At 38.9% G+C, this 16,961-nt stretch overlaps 1 protein-coding gene across 8 annotated transcripts in view; it reads left to right on the top strand.

The window, feature by feature from the left end:
• Positions 1-1,223: 1,223 nt before the first annotated feature.
• The window catches only part of MDM4 (MDM4 regulator of p53), a 52,371-nt gene continuing 36,633 nt past the window's right edge, over positions 1,224-16,961 (top strand). For 2 of the 8 annotated variants that reach the window (XM_082450264.1, XM_082450263.1), the window contains exon 1: positions 11,604-11,836. The gene's annotated coding sequence lies outside the window, so the exon portion shown is untranslated. Of the gene's footprint in view, positions 11,837-12,018; positions 12,174-16,961 lie in introns of those variants that run through there. The other 6 variants (XM_082450269.1, XR_014260698.1, XR_014260697.1 and 3 more) reach the window with 6 other exon arrangements.

Genomic DNA, 16,961 nt, shown 5'->3' with positions numbered 1-16,961 from the left:
TACCCTGCCAGCCCTTTGTAAATTGTTTCGTCAAATTGGAGTATGCCATTGGCATCCTGCTAGGTTAGGCGTACTGGCTTGGAGCTCGACAAGGAGGCCATGTCTACATTCAGAGTGCAAGATCAGAGAATCTCAAAGCTGGGGCAGGGGGTGTGAAAAGGAAAGGACAGATACAAGAGAGAGTCAGGAAGTCAAAATCAATAATATTTGATAATGTATTGAATGTAGGGATCATCAGAGAGGGGGAGGAATGTAGAATTACTCCCCACTTGATGCCTTAGGAATTGGTGGTAGGTGGTGCCATTTACTACGTGAGGGACTGTAGTAAGACAGGTCCCAGGTGTTGGGGGAGCAACCATGACTTTAATTTTGGACATGTTGGATTTGCAGTGTCTCTGGAATGTTTAGGTGGAGATGTCTAGCTGACTTTGGATTTATGAAACTAAATTGAAAGTAGACGTGTGGACAAGTGATATCAATTTTGGACTCTTCAGTTCATAGATGATCAACAAAGTTATGGGCATATATGAGATCATCCAGGTGGGCATATACAGGAAGGAAGAGGCCTGCAAAAGAGATCATCGAGAAGAAATAGCCAGGTTGATAGCAGGAAGAAATGAGACCCCAGAGTGTCAGAAAGGAGGATAGGAGAAAGTGTCAGGAAAGAGGGATGGGGACACAAGTGCAGCAGAGACATCCAGGAGGGCAGGGCTGAAAATGCCCTGTGGAATGACAAGGAAGTCAGTGTCTGGGCTCTAGGTGCTGTGCGAGATTCTTGAGTTGCTAGCCTTGCTGTGTTCTCAGAGAGGAGGGTAGTGGGAGAGAGCTTGGAGAGCCCACCAGAAACCCAGGCTGCTCTCAGTTTGGAGTTATTAGGCCAAAAACACAAAAGGAGACTTTTCAGAACAACTTCTCTGTACCACGCATCTTCCCAGTACCTTGTAATGGTCTCAAACTTCAAAGACTGTATACAGTGATGGTGAACTACTGGGTCTCTGAGTAGGCAGTTACATTAGGCATTGGTTTGGGGACCCCTTTCTTCCTCCCTTTCCCAGCTCTGATACAGAGGTGATGGCGATTTCCAAAGACCGATGAGTCTGATGAGTAGGAGGACAAAGAGCGTCGCTTTAAAAATTAGTGGGAGAAATTTAGCTTGCGGGGGGGGCGGGGTGGGGGGGGTGGGGTTCCGCAAATATAGAATCTGTGAGTTTAGACTGCCCTCTGGTGGGAGAATTAAGTTCAATAGTCAATGTGAATGAGAAGCTTGATGAAGCACTCCAGGAAGATTTCATGCTTTTAAAAAGGAACAAGATAGCACTACTTGGTGGCGTTTTGTAATGCAACATAGCAAAAGCAGATTCAGTTCATGCTACCTCAGGTGTGACTTTACAATGTTAACAACTCAAATTTCAATTAGACTTTCAAACTTTGCCTATATGATAAAATTATTCTCCTTCGCCTCAAATAAACCCCGTCAGCTGTCTCTAACCCTCTCTTCCTCTCTACCTCCCTCCATTCCAGCCAGATTAATTTATTCACCATTCCCTAAACACAATTTTCATTCCTCATTTTCCTTCCAGACTTATTGTTTTCCTTCCCACTGTGCCTAACTCACTGCTGTGGAAATAGGTACTCAATAAGCAATTCATGAGTTAATCTCAGTGTATTTAAACAACTGGTTTATTATCCTGGAGGAAAGGGAATATGATGTAACAAAGCCATTGGGCAGGGAAAAAAAAAAAAACTTTATTTCTGCCCCTTTAGGACACTGGACAGACACCATTTCCCTTTCTTAAAAAAAAGTTAGGTATAATACATTTCCACATCTCATTCAAACAAACGGAGCAAAAAGTTTTTCTGTATCTAACACATGAGTGCTCAAGAAATGTCTGAATAGATAAATGTCTGCCTGGCTCATTACAATTTCCTCTGCATACCTCTGACAGTTACTTGTTGAAACTCAACTCCGATCCTGAAAACTTAGGGACCCCTGTCCTCATCTTATACCTACTGCCTTTCTGTCCATTCTCATCTCCTGCCACTTCCTGTACTTGAATTCTTATTACTGCATTTATTACTTTGTTAAAGTTAATTGCTTAAATGTCTGCCTTCTTTCTTAGACTGTGAACAGGATCCGTGTCCTATATATCTCTGACTCTGGAGCCAGCACAGAACCTAAGCCATAATAGATGATCAATAAATGTTTGTTCAATTAAATTGTTCTTTCCTGTTGCATTTTGAGTCTATTCCTTCTAATCTTATTGACAGTGGGAAAAGTAACAGAGTAGTAAAATTTTAGATTTAGAAGGTATCTTACAGGTCATCTAATCAATTTCCCTCATTTTATAGATGTGGAAACCCAGGCCTGTTTAGGATCACACAGTTTGTTAGTCTTTGTTCTAAAAGAATCAGACAATTGTAGGAAACAAACTCCTACAACTGAGGCTGGGCAATTTTGTTCATTGTGTTCAGAAGCCTCAAGTTCCCAGAAACAAAAATGAATTCCCTTATCAGTCTTGAAATTTCATAATCCTGTGTTCCACACCCTATGCGTCAGGGTTGATGAAGTTGATTTTAGGAAAAACTAGGCTGATCTGGAGATTTTTATTCTTAATACTCCATGTTGCTTCCACTGGTACACACTTATCCTGCTTTAGAAGGATTCACCTTGTGAATCTGACTTGAAAACTGCAACTTGCTGGGAAGAGGGAGAAAGGCAAAAATTGAATCAAAATCTAAATTAAAGGTCTAAACTCTCTTTCTCTCAATCTAAATTCAGACCCACCTTTCCAGTCACTTCTGTTTTCCTATATTAGCTCCTCTATTCATGAATCAAATGTATCTTTCCTTCTTTTGTGCTAAGGAATGCTTATTTAACAGCTACATCATCTAGTGAAGGGAAATATATTGTTCATTAACAATATGGGAAAAATACTGTAATCTGGTTCAGTAGAATATAACTAAAATTAAGAAGTCCTAACAGGGAAGTAATATATGGCAGACAGAAGAATTGTAATAAAAAAAGGTTGTAGCTGTCTGAATTTTTAATGTTCATCTTGGTCGCCCATCTCTGTCATTTAGTACCGCTTGGTTTTAGAGAGCTTAGTAAATATTGGAAATTTAAGAAACACGAACTATGAAAGAACTTGAAGAAAACATGTATTAAGTAAATGGAGAAAAATATAGAAAAGTGAATGTTTTTCTTCATCTTGCTGGAAAAAACACTTTAATACTAATTAAAACCTAAATTTAATCTATGTGAGAAGCAATTTATTAGAATACTATCAAAGGGGAGAAAAAAGAGGTGCCCGGATAGCTCAGTCGGTAGAGCATCAGACTTTTAATCTGAGGGTCCAGGGTTCAAGTCCCTGTTCGGGCGTTTCCTTGTTTTCTTGTCCCTTTCTTAGCTTACTACATATACGAAAATCTCAATGCCACAGCGTACTTCTACCTTAAATCGAATCAATTTCATTTTTCATTGATTTCAGAGTATACTAAATAAACATTCTCAGAGAAGAAAAAGAAGCGACTACCCAAATCACTCAATTTCTGGGCGAGTATGGAGGTTTTGCATGATAGTTTCCCAGCGGGAAGGAATTTTTTTTCCTTCAGGTTTCTAGTACTTGAGAAAAAAAAAAAAACCCGAAAAGATCTGTAATTTTGAGCGCCCGAACAGGGACTTGAACCCTGGACCCTCAGATTAAAAGTCTGATGCTCTACCGACTGAGCTATCCGGGCTCTCGCGAGGAAATGTTTATGCTACAGTGTTTTACTTAAGAAGGAGGAACCTTGTGTCATCGCTTCCTTCCGCCGGCATTTTGTGAAACTGTTTTAAACCCAATAAAGCTCTGGATTCATACGCCAAGAAAAACAAGAAGACGTAAATCATGCACCTTTCAACAGCCTTACAAGTTAACTCAAAATTGCGAGACACTTATGTGCCCAATAACCATTATTAGACTTCTTTGATTTGTAACCTCTCTAACAGGTCCAGGATTAACAGAACGGCGAGGTATGTTGTCACTTTTGAAGAGTTGTAGTGACACCAGATCTACTATGCTATTGATAATAGGGTGGATATCAGTTCTAAAACCTACCCGACAATAACAACAAAAAATGAATCTCTCTAAGAGAGAATACAGATGTGCTGTTCTGAAGCTATTGGATTGAACTGTGTAGTATAAAGTGGGAGAAAGGACCCTGCAGAGGGATAGTGGGATTGTCCTGTAGGTCCCTTAATGGAGTCCAAGTAATTTTACATGACGCAAACCCTGGAGTAGGTCACCCCCAATGGCCTTGAGGGCAGAAATCCTACTAAACCAGAGCGGAAAGCTGAACATGCCAGCAGAAAGACATTTTATTGATCTTGGCATTGGAGGCTCTTCTGTTCCACAGCCACCAGTAATCTGAGCACTGCCCTTTGCTATAGGGTTGGCGCGGAGAATTACCCTCGGTGGGGCTTAGAGTGAGACATTAAAGTGTTTTCGTTAGCTGATGTTGCTTTGCCTTAATGCCATCTGCTTAACTCCAACTGCTTTAGAAGTGATTGCTCTGGTCCAGCAATTCCACTCATAGGAATTTGTCCTAAAGAAATAATCAAGGATGTGCAAAAAGACCTGATTACAAGCGAGAACGTCAAAGCATTTTAATTGGAAAAAAAATTGTAAATGACATAAATGGCTATATAAATTATGGTACAGCCTTAATAAGGAATGATATGCAGCCCTTAATAATCATATATAAAAGAACACAACTTGGGAATAATTGTAAAATATTGTTAAGTTAGGAAATATTTCAAATAAAAAAATTTAAATTAAATTAAAAATTTAAATTTAAACTTAAGGATATATTGTACAGCACAGGAAATTATAGCCATTATTTTGTAATAACTTTTAACAGAGTATAATCTCTAAAAACACTGAATCACTATGTTGTTCACCTGAAACTAATATAATATTGTATATCAACTATACTTCAATTTTAAAAATTTTAAAGTGTGCACATATGTACACTGAAAAACTGAAAGGATAAATGCACTACGTAAAGCCTGGGTTCTGAAGTTAGGTGCCCCTTTTTGAATCCTTATTACCACTCTGTGATCTTGAGTAAGATATTTCTCTGTCTCAGGACAATAAAATGATTGCAAGAATGAAATAAGATAGTTTACATAAATTGCTTAGAATAGTGTCTGACATGTAATAAGCATTCATGAAGTTACATAAAGAGTTAATAGCAAAGATATAACAAGATCAGACTCCATGGATTCTGTTCTTTCTATCATTCTCTGACACTACCCAACCTTCAACAATTGCTTAACATATTTAAAAAAATTAATTTTTATTGAGGTAAAATTGACATCTAACATTATGTTTCAGGTGCACAACCTAAAGATTTGATATTTGTATACATTGCAAAATGATCACCATAATAAGTCTAGTTAACATCTGTCACCATACAGTTACAAAAATTTTTTTTCTTGTAATAGAACTTTCAAGATCTATTCCCTTAGCAATACAAATATGTAGGACAGAATTGTTAACTATAGTCATACTGTCTATAAGGCTTAACACATATTTGTTCTTTTATTGAAGTATACTTGATTTACAATATTGTGTTAGTTTTTGGTATACAGCAAAGTAATTCAGATATATATACACACACACACATACTTTTTCATATACTTTTCCATTATGGTTTATTACAGGATATTGAATATCCCAGCGCTATACACTAGGATCTTGCTGTTTATCTATTTTACATATAGTAGTTTGTATCTGCTAAACCCAAACTCTTAATTTATCCCTCCGATCTCCTTCCCCTTTGGTAACCATAAGTTTGTTTTCTATGTCTGTGAGTCTGTTTCTGTTTTGTAAATAAGTTCATTCTATCATATTTTAGATTCTGCATATAAATGAGATCATGTATTTGTCTTTCTCTTTCTGACTTACTTCACTTAGTATGATAATCTCTAGGTCCATCCATGTTGCTGCAAATGGAATTATTTCATTCTTTTTATGGCTGAGTAGTATCCATTGTATATATTTACCACATCTTCTCTATCCATTCATCTCTCGATGGACATTTAGGTTGCTTCCATGTCTTGACTACCGTAAATAGTGCTGCTATGAACATTGGGGTGCATGTATCTTTTTGAATTATAGTTTTCTCTGGATATATGCCCAGGAGTGGGATTGCTGGATCATATGGCAACTCTATTTTTAGTTTTTTAAGGAACTGCCGTACTGTCTTCCATAGTGGCTGCACCAATTTACATTCCCACTAACAATGTAGGAGGGTTCCCTTTTCTCCACACCCTCTTCAGCATTTAGTTGTAGACATTTTATGATGGCCATTCTGAATGGTGTGAGGTGATACCTCATTGTAGTTTTGATTTGCATTTCTCTAATAATTAGCGAAGCTGAGCAGCTTTTCATGGCCTATTGGCCATCTGTATGTCTTCTTTGGAGAAATGTCTATTTAGGTCTTCTGCCCATTTTTAAAAATAATTAATTAATTAATTAAATTTATTTATTTATGTCTGCACTGGGTCTTCGTTGTGGTGTGTGGGCTTTCTGCGTGGGCTTCTTTTGTTGCAGAGCACGGGCTCTAGGCACGTGGGCTTCAGTAGTTGTGGCACACGGGCTCAGTAGTTGTGGCTTGCGGGCTCTAGAGCGCAGGCTCAGTAGTCATGGTGCACGGGCTTAGTTGCTCCGCGGCATGTGGGATCTTCCCGGACCAGGGCTCGAATCTGTGTTCCCTGAATTGGCAGGTGGATTCTTAACCACTGTGCCACCAGGGAAGCCCCTTCTGCCTATTTTTTGATTGGGTTTTTTTTTTGTTATTGAGTTGTGTGTACTGTTTGTATATTTTGGAAATTAATCCCTTGTCAGCCTCATCATTTGCAAATATTTTCTCCTAGTCCGTAGGCTGTCTTTTCATTTTTGTTCATGGTTTCCCTTGCTGTGCAAAAGCTTGTAAGTTTGATTAGGTCCCATTTGTTAATTTTTGCTTTTATTTCTATTGCCTTGGGAGACTGACCTAAGAAAACGTTGCTACGATTTAAGGCTTAACATATATTTGACTGGAGTGGAGGGAGATGTAGAGAATTTGGAAAGCTGACAATATTGAGTTATTAATAATTTGAGCAAAAGAATAACTTTATCCCCTAAGCAATGGGGAACTATTAAAATTTTGACTCATTAATGTCCGAATTTCTCACTCAAAGGAACACACATTAGATTTGTTCCATTCATGTTACATTAAAAACAATAACAAGGACTACCATATTAAGTATTCTCTGTACGAATCAAATGACCAGAGCTAATCATCCACATAGGGCTAATGGTAGAATGGTTTCTAAAAGTGGCTGTGTGTAGATGGGATGTTGAGTCATCAAATTAAGAATATTAGCTTGACCTTTCTTTGCTCAAAACCCTTTGATTCTTCCCTGCTACTTATTGAATAACACATGGAACTTTTTATAGCAGCATTCAAAATCCAAAATCCAGCCAGCAAATCCATCCCATGCCAGTGCCATTTAATAGAAATATAATGCAAACCACATATGCAATTTAAAATTTTCTAGTAGCCACATTAAAAAAGTAAAAAGAAGCAGATAAAATTAATTGTATACTTTATTCAACTCAATATATCAAAATATTATTTTGACATGTAATCAATACAAAATATTATTAAGATATTTTACATTATTTTTTCCTACTAAGTCTTTGAAATCTGATGTGTATTTTACACTTACAGCACATCTCCATTAGGACTAGCCACATTTCAAACCACATGTGCCTGGTGGCTATTATATTGGACAGTGTAATTCAATACAGTGCCAATCTTCTATACAGTAATCAACATTTCAATCAAAGGAGACTCTTTCTTTCTCTGGTTTTTAGACAGTCTTCTAATTCTTCCTCCCTCTCCTCATTATTTATGCCATATTTCTTCAAACGACTTCTCCCACCTCTGCCTCTTGAAATCCTATTCATTCTTAAAGGCTCCATTCTTCTACAAAACCTTCAGTGATTATGTTAAATGGGAAGGAAAGATTAATTCAAGAACCTATAGACTCACAGTTTATAGATTCAATAATAGAGCCATACATTTGTTGTTCAATTTGTAATTGAAAAAGTAAAATCGGATCTCTGCATTACAACATGCACAAAAATTCACCACAAATGAGTTAAAGGCTTAAATGTGAAAAGCAAATATTTAGAACTTTTAGAAGAAAATATTCAAAGTGTCTTTATGATTCCTAGACAGGAAAGAGCCTCTTAAATAATATACAATAAAAAAGCTATCATAAAGAAAATAATTAATAAATTTGACTTCATTAAAAAACTTCTGTTCAAAGGACAGCATTCAAAAAGTGAAAACAAGCTATAGATTTGAAGATGTTATTTGTAATTCATATAATTAAGAAGGATTAATATCCAGATTATATAGGGAACTCATAAATCAATAAGAAAAAGACAAACCAATAGAAAAATGGGCAAAAGATATGGACAATTTAAAGATGAGTAGTCAATAAATATGAAAAAATACTCAAACTTACTAATAATCATGGACACATAAATCAAACCACCACGAGAAATCATTTCACATCTATTTTTTAAAAACCTTGTTATTATACAAGTGTTGGCGAAAATGTGAAGCAACAGAATCCTTATACACTCCTTTCAGGAGTGTATACTTCTACAATCACTTTGGAAAGCACTTTATCACGATCTAATTGAGTTGATAATGTGTATATTACCCAATAATTCTACTCCCTAAAGTACACACGGAGACGTGTACAAGAATGTTGATAGCAGCATTGTTTGTAGAGCAAACAATAGGAAACACCTAAATATTTGTCAAAGGAAGAGATGGGATAAAAAAAAGGGTGGTGCATTCATTACTGTTATGGGCTGAATTGTGTCCTCTCAAAATTCATATGTTGAAGTTCTAAGCCCCAGTACCTCAGAATGTGACTCTATTTGCAAATAGGCCCTTTATAGAGATGATTAAGGGAAAATGAGGTCATACAGGTGGGCCCTAATCCAATATGGCTGATGTCTTTATGAGAAAAGGAGATTAGAACACAGACAATGTGCAGACAGAGGGACAAACATGAAGACAAATTTAAAAAAATTTTAAAGCATAAAATATTTGAAAGGAATATATACAGGTATATAACTTAAAAGTCTAAAGAAATGCATGGCAGGGGTAAGTACCAAACTCAGGATAATGGTTCCCTCTGCAGTTGAAGGAGGGAGATGCCATCGGAGAAGGGACTGTGGGGAACTTTTTTGTATAGGTAAAGTATTGTTCTATAGGAAGAATGGTGGGGAAAAGGAAATCATATTCTTCATTATACCTTTTAGTATATCTGAAGTAACTCCTTATAACTTTTTAAAAAAATTATTTATTTTTGGCTGCACTGGGTCTTTGTTGCTGCATGAAGTCTTTCTCTAGCTGCGGTGAGAGGGGGCTACTCTTCGTTGTGGTGCGCGGGCTTCTCACTGTGGTGGCCTCTCCCTCTCATTTTGGAGAACGGGCTCTAGGTGCACAGGCTTCAGTAGTTGGGGCACACGGGCCCAGTTGCTCCATGGCATGTGGGGTCTTTCCAGATCAGGGTTCGAACCTGTGTCCCCTGCATTAGCAGGCAGATTCTCAGGCACTGCACCACCAGGGAAGCCCACTCCTTATAACTTTTAAGAAAGGCTCTAGACCAATAACACTGGCTTCTAATTCCTTTAAAGCTGCAATGGGCCTTAGAAAAGTCATCTGATTCAGCCATTTTATGTTACACATTGGGAAACTGAAGACCTGTGTAACTTTCTCATTTCTAGAATAGCTAGACTAAACCCAGATTTCCTGTTTCTTTATTGAATAAATGGTTTGTGAGCACAGTTCTTAGAGAAGGAAGCGGTGATCACTGAGTCAGTTACGAGCTTGTTAAGCCAATTTCATTTTCTTTTTTGGCAAGATTACTTGACTGGTAGAAGAAATACTATAGTTATGATTTGTTTTCATGATAGCAAGTCATTTAATGAAGTTTTATGAACTCCTTGGGAAAGGTCAGAGAAATGTTTCCAGATGTTGACCTCTAGTAGGTGGGATAATTGGTTTAAGAACAACCCTAGAAGAGGAACAATTAATCATGAATCAGAGTCAACCATGAGTGGAAAAGCTCTATTCTTAATCATGCCCTATTCAACATATTTACCAAGGCTTTAAATGAAAATAAGTTAGGTATGTTAATCAACAATTTGCAAAATGCAAAAGTGAAAGAGCTAATCTCTCCTGACACTCCAGCCAAGGCTAACTGCAGCTCATCATTGCACTTATCACATTCTCTTTACCTGGACAGTCTGAGGCCTCCTCTAGGCAGATTCCTAGGATTGTTTTAGAATCCTCTACATTGGTGCTTGGCACACAGCAGATATTCAACAAATACTTGTCAACAAACTGAATTGCATGACAGGATCACAATTCCAAGAGTCCAGGAGACAGTAGGAAAGGATCTAAAGTAACAAGGTACTATTTAAAAGATACAAAACAAACTCCTGTTTGGGATTTTTTCAAAAATTAAAATTAATTGCAGAAAAAGAGAGGAGAAATAGTTGACAGTGGTTCACCTAAAAAAGCTCTCTGGGAGCAACTGTGAAAAAAGAATTAATTCTTCAGCTCATTTACAGAACTCTGGATCTCCACCTAAGTCGGAGGTTATGCCAGAAATAGAGCAAGGTGCAATGTGCAAATTAAGAGAGGTCATTGCCCCATTTTATTTTGCATGGGTGTGTATCTGGTTCTGGGAGCCACATTTTAAATAGGACAAAGAGGTACTTGTTCAGAAGGGTGGCAAGGGGGCTTGAAGCCATGGCAAATAAATAGTTGAAGGTTCTGAGGGGATTTTCAGCCTGCAGAAAAACAAAAGAGAGGGTTAGAGATGGGACATGATAACTGTCTGCAAAAAAACCCAATAGTACTTATATTGGAAAGAATAAAGCCTTACTCTTCTCCAAACTGCAGAACTGAAACCAAGAGAAATGGCAAAATAACGTATTTCAGCCCAGAAATTCCTCTAACACCTAGAATCATCCTAAAATAAACGAAATGAGGTATTGGGGGGAGGTCATGCCAGTTGGCACTGGCAGAGGTTGAAGACAGCCTGCCTGAGAGGTTTGAAGGTACTTTTGTATTGGGAGAGAGCAGGCTAGATGACCTGGTTGTGTGATCCAAATAAGCTCCACCTCATTGTCCTTTGCATCTCTCTTTTAGCATTTCTTGTAGTGATTCGTGTATATACTAGGCTTATTCTCACCCAATTAGCGACAACACTAGGATGCTGCTTCTCCGCTCCAGCCACCTCTGGGGAGTAAGATTGAATAAGTTAACACTGAGAAACAGAGGGAGTGGCTTTTCAGCTTTCTGAAGAGTTGAAAAGGTGGCCTCTGATTATGCTTTTAGCTTTCTCCCCTCCCTGTTTTTTGATCTCCCAGGACATGTTTATGAATATCACAAGACCCTGCAATTTCCTCAAATGTTCTCTCTTGAAACCTCACAACTCTTAGTGGTCCAGGTCCTGCGACTCTCTTTCCCCGCACTGGATCTACTCTATGGTAGGGACGGCTCAGCCTTCTGGCTCTCTAGCCATCCAGTTGGCCCATCTATGGTTTCTGGAGGCCTCACCGGAAGCTCTTATGGGAGATGGGTTGGCGAGGCCGGAAGTTGCGCCCTCACTGCTCGCCGTTTCAAAATGCTGCTGGGGCCTTAGGGCCTGTGACTGACGCCCCCTCCCCCCCGGGCTCTGCGGGGGAGCGACTCATGGAGCGGCCGTAAGGTGTGGCTTTTGGGTTTAGTCGGCGGGGTGCCGGGAGGCCGGGGGTGGGAAGTGGAGAGTGGGGAGCGGGCGCGGCGCGGCCAGTTCTGCAGGCCCCGGAGCCGGGGTAGCCGGCGGGAGGAGCTAGAGGCGTGGGTGGCGGCGTGGGGACGGTCGCACAGGGCGGAAGAAGGGCTGGTGGGGGAAGGGTTATAAGATGAGAATCAGCAGAGGACAAAAATGGAGGTGGAGTGACGTGATGCAGGTCGGCCAACAGGTTACAAACCAAATCGAAATAGATTGACGATGCTTAATTGGACGCAAAATATGAGGATGACTGAGGCACTTTGGAGGAAAGGTGGGAAAGAGGGAGGCGGAGAGAGTGACATTGAGATGTCTTCAAGATTTTAAGGTAGTAATTTTCAGGGCTGCGGACCATCTGTCTCAGAGGCACTTGAGTGCTTGTTTGAAGAATGCTCATTTGGGGGCCACACCCAGACTTCCCCTAACAGAATATCAGGAGCTGGGGCTCGGGAATATGTATTTTAATCAGCACATTTCCCAATTGATTCTTGTACACCCTCGAGTTTGAAAACCCCTGTTTTAAAGCGGCACCCGGAGAAAATGCTGCTTCTGTTTTCCTTCATTCGGGAAGATCTATTAGTTACGAAGCTGCTCCATTCTTTGGGATGTTGGCACGGGGAACAAGTATCAAAGATAACTTGGTGGTACCTTTTGGTATTAAATTTTACTACATCTCAGTTTGGGTTTAGTCCCCTCCCTCCTCATACATTCCTGCTATGAAAAGTTAATTTAGTTTAGAAGTACTTATTTCGGAATATTTTGTTTCACAGTACGGTCAGGATCACAATTTTTTATTTTAAAGTTTTTTAAAACACTAAAATACTACTTGCCTGTTGTTAAAAAGAAAAATAAGCACACAGTACAGAAGTGTGTAAAGTTAACTGTCCATTAACGTGTCCCTAACCTGTCCCCTCCTCAAGCTAGCTACCCTTAACTGCTTGGTATTATGTCCTTCCTGACTTTTTCCACACATATTCGCATTTTTAAACAACAGTGGGGTCATTTTGTGTGTACTGTTCTGTACCTTAAGTTTTTCAAATAACATCAGGGACAGCTTTCCATAAAGTATACATATAATATTTTCTTTTAAGGGCTTGCGTAGTATTGAATTACAGGGTTGTACAAGAATTTCTTTAACCAGCTCCCCATTGATGGATTTTTAGGTTGTTTCCTAGCATATTGTTTGTTTTGCAAACTGCTGGAGCATACTCTTGCTACACACTTCACCTTTTTAGATGTGTAACAGACCTTGTAAGAACTAAAACAACATCTGAATGGTAGTTTCTTTTTTAAAAGAAGACAGTTGGTTTTATTACTTTTACATATTTAGTTGAAAGACAATCAGACTGGTGTTTAGTAGAGGTCCTTAGGGCTTTAAAGAATTGATAAGAATGATTAGTTCTGCTGACTTCCGACAAGAAGCTTTTATTTTAATTAGTCTTTAAATCACAGTTATCTTCAAAGGTAGAGATTTGAAGATGAGGTGTAGGAGTCTTTTGGACTAAATGTAGGGTAAAAACCACTCTTCTGTTATCATTGAGAGATGTATAAGACTGTTCCTGCTCTCTATGATTTCAGTCCACTAGGGGACACACATAAAAACATAAATATAATGTTGTGAGTGTTTTAATAGAGGTGCTCTGGTGTCATCAGCTTCCTTTGGGGAGTCAGAAAAGCCTTGACCAAGGAGGTAACTGGAATAGGATTTCCAAGATTACTAGTTTTTTCAAGATACAATAGATAAACACACGGAAATTTTGTCATTTCTTACACATTTGCTGTGTACCATTCCATAAGGTAATTAAAACCTAATGTTTTAATTTAATATTGTTTTTTCTATTTTCCCACCTTTTTAATGAAATATTTTAAAGTTTCACAGATGTGTCATTTTATTTACCTTTAAATATGTCAGGATGTAGCTCTTATCAGGTTAGGATTTTTAAAAAATTTACCACAGTGCCTTTCTACTACCATTTACAGCTTTTTTTTTTTTTTAACATCTTTATTGGAGTATAATTGCTTTACAATGGTGTGTTAGTTTCTGCTTTATAACAAAGTGAATCAGTTATACACAGCTTCTTAATAGTATCTAATACCTAGTACATAATTCAAAATTTCCTGATTGTTTAGGAAAAAATGACATTTTACAGACGGCTTGTTTGAATTAGGACTTGAACAAGGTCCACACATTGTATTAGGGTAGTGTTTTTTAAGTCTCTATAACAGTCTGTCCACTTCAACAATAATGCTGCACCCAAGACCCTGTAGAATTTCCTACATTCTGGATTTGGCTAATTGCCTGCTTTTAGTATTGTTTACTTATTCCTCCACCCTCCATTTTTTCCCCCTACAAACACATATTAGTTAGATCTAGAAGCTTGATTAGATTTGGGTTGGGGGTGGGGGGCCAAGAATACTTCATAGGAGGTACTGGGTGCTTCCTGTTGCTTCACATAGGAAGTACACGATGTGTGAATGTTGCTCTTTCTAGAGATAAATTTGGTCAGTGGGTCAAATGCTGTAAGCCTGCTCAATGTGTTTTTAAGTCCCCCCTTCCCCCAACCTTTCACTTATATGGTTTTAACACCTATTAATGATTGTTGAGGAGATGACATTTAACTGGAGACTGGAAGGTTTAGGATGAGTCAGTCTTGTACAGAACTGTGTTCAAAATGAAGGAACAATGTGTGCAGAGGCTCTGTTTGAGAAACTAAGAGATCAGTGTGGATGAGGTGCAGGGAGTGTGGGGAAGAGCAGTGTAAGTTGGAAAGACTGGCAAGGTGCTGAGGGCCTAGGCTCTTTATTTTTCGAACAGTAGCAAGCAGTGGAGCAGGGCCTGGCAGGGTAGGATTGTTTATTTTATTTTGGTTTTTTAATCCTTCTGGCTGTAGTGTGGAGTTTGGATTGAAGTGGGGTTAGAGAGACAGTTAAGAGTCTATTGCAGTGACACAGGCAAGAAATAACATTTTTTGATTTGGGGAATTGGTGGTGAAGATAAAGAGAGGGTGTGGTTTTGAAAGATTTAGGAGTTAAAATCCATAAAGTTTGATGATGTGATAATGGGGGAAGAGGGAGAGATCAAGATGACTCTAACTTTCTGGTTTGAGAAACTGAATGTAAAAGGATAAGCTTTAGTCTTGGGCAAGTTATTTGACTTCTTTAAGCCTCAGTTTTCTGTATTAAGGAGAGACTAACAGTACCTAACCCTGTTGCACTCAAAACAGATTCCAGGTGGAAAAGGGACAAGATCTTGCTTTGGGTTCAGAGCCCATCAACTGACTTCATTTCTCACATACATCTGAGAACAATTCTTTTCCTCATGATATTTTTCTCTCCTATTCTTTCCAGTGTTCTCTCATTTTAAAATCCTCCCACTGCTATTGCCATTCCCTCTCATTCCTCCTCTGCCTTGCAATCAAAAGTAATTTGTCCTGCTCTGAACTTCTATGGCCCTTAAATCAGTATCTTTTTAATGGCACAACACTTTCTACCAGATGTTAAACCCTTATTGAGGTTTAAATTCTTCAGAGCTGCCAAGCGGTCAAGTCTTGTTCCTACTAAGATGCTGAACTAGCATGACTGCTGACTCCTTTCTCTCAAATCATCCCTAGAGGGACTATGAAAGGAAAATACTGTGAGAAACGAATGGGTGATGTGGACTTTTTGAACTGCTTTGTGGGGTGGAGGTGGGGCTGGGGGGAGGGTGGGTCTTTGGCCTAGGACAGGAGTCAGCCAGGCATGACTGTAGGAGAATAAAACCATGGAAGAAGGGAACTATTGGAATACTGCTCTAGTTGCTCTCCTGCCTCATTACCTTGGAATTACCTTTTTCTACACTTGCTGTGACTCAACCCTAGTCCAGCTCTCCTTAAGAGTAAATCAGGGCATTACAGAAGCGTATACTTGTGAGGAGGAGTTGAGAAAAAAAAACAAGCGATGACTGACTTTAAGCAGTCATTTCTCTGTCCCTTAACTTCTTAATTCTTAGGTCTCCCCAAATCCCTATCATAATGCTGTATCTCCCTGGGGAACAAAAGGTGAATCCTTGGTCTGAGCAGTGATTGTATGGGATGGATAGTGATTGTGGTTATCTGGTGCTTGGGATTTTCTACTTTAGTGTTCATTTCCTACCTTAATCCAGCTTACTGTGGCTGATTTGGCTGGAATTTGGTCTTCTCCCTTATGCTTTGCCTATCAGAATAGCTGCTGTCCTCTAGGAAAAAATAACAGTGTTGAAGAGCACAGGTATTTCAAGAGAACAATATATAAGCTTCATTGGCACATAAATAATAGAATAGATGGATCCAGAGTTTAAAGTTAGGGCTTCCCTCATGGCTCAGTGGTTAAGAGTCTGCCTGCCAATGCAGGAGACACAGGTTCGAGCCCTGGTCCGGGAAGATCCCACATGCCACGGAGCAACTAAGCCCATGCGCCATGACTACTGAGCCTGTGTGCCACAACTACTGAACCTGCGTGCTACAACTACTTAAGCCCGTACGCCTAGAGCCCGTGCTCCGCAACAAGAGAAGCTACCACGATGAGTAGCCCTCGCTCGCTGCAACTAGAGAAAGCCTGCGCACAGCAATGAAGACCCAATGCAGCCAAAAATAAATAAATAAAATAAATAAATTTTTAAAAAAAGTTTAAAGTTAGACTGATAATCATTCTAGAAGAAGTAGGGATGATATTAGCAACTTGAAACAAGAATAAGCAGAGGCTGATAGAACCAAGCAGAAATAGTAGGCTTGAAAAATACAGTGGTTGAAATAAAGAACATCACATCAGATGGATGTAACAGAATGGATACGATTGAGTGAATTATAATTCTGGATTGAGGAAATCTCCCAGAACAAAGGAGAAAAGGACAAAGAAAAAAAATATATAAATGAAAAGTTAAAAGATAAGGAGAATAGATGTAGAGGTACTCACATCTGAATAATAGGAATCTTAGAGAAATAAGAATGAAAAGGAGGAAGTATTGAAGAAATAATGGAAAGATAGTTCTCTTTTAGAATTAAAAAGGAAAAAGAAAGTCCCCAGATGGAAGGGTTTTTTAGAGTGC

This window comes from Balaenoptera physalus (assembly GCF_965194825.1).
Source record: "Balaenoptera physalus genome assembly, chromosome: 1".
Lineage (NCBI taxonomy): Eukaryota > Metazoa > Chordata > Mammalia > Artiodactyla > Balaenopteridae > Balaenoptera > Balaenoptera physalus.
The sequence above is the reverse complement of the archived record's forward strand: the minus strand, read 5'-3'. Positions and strand labels throughout refer to the sequence as shown.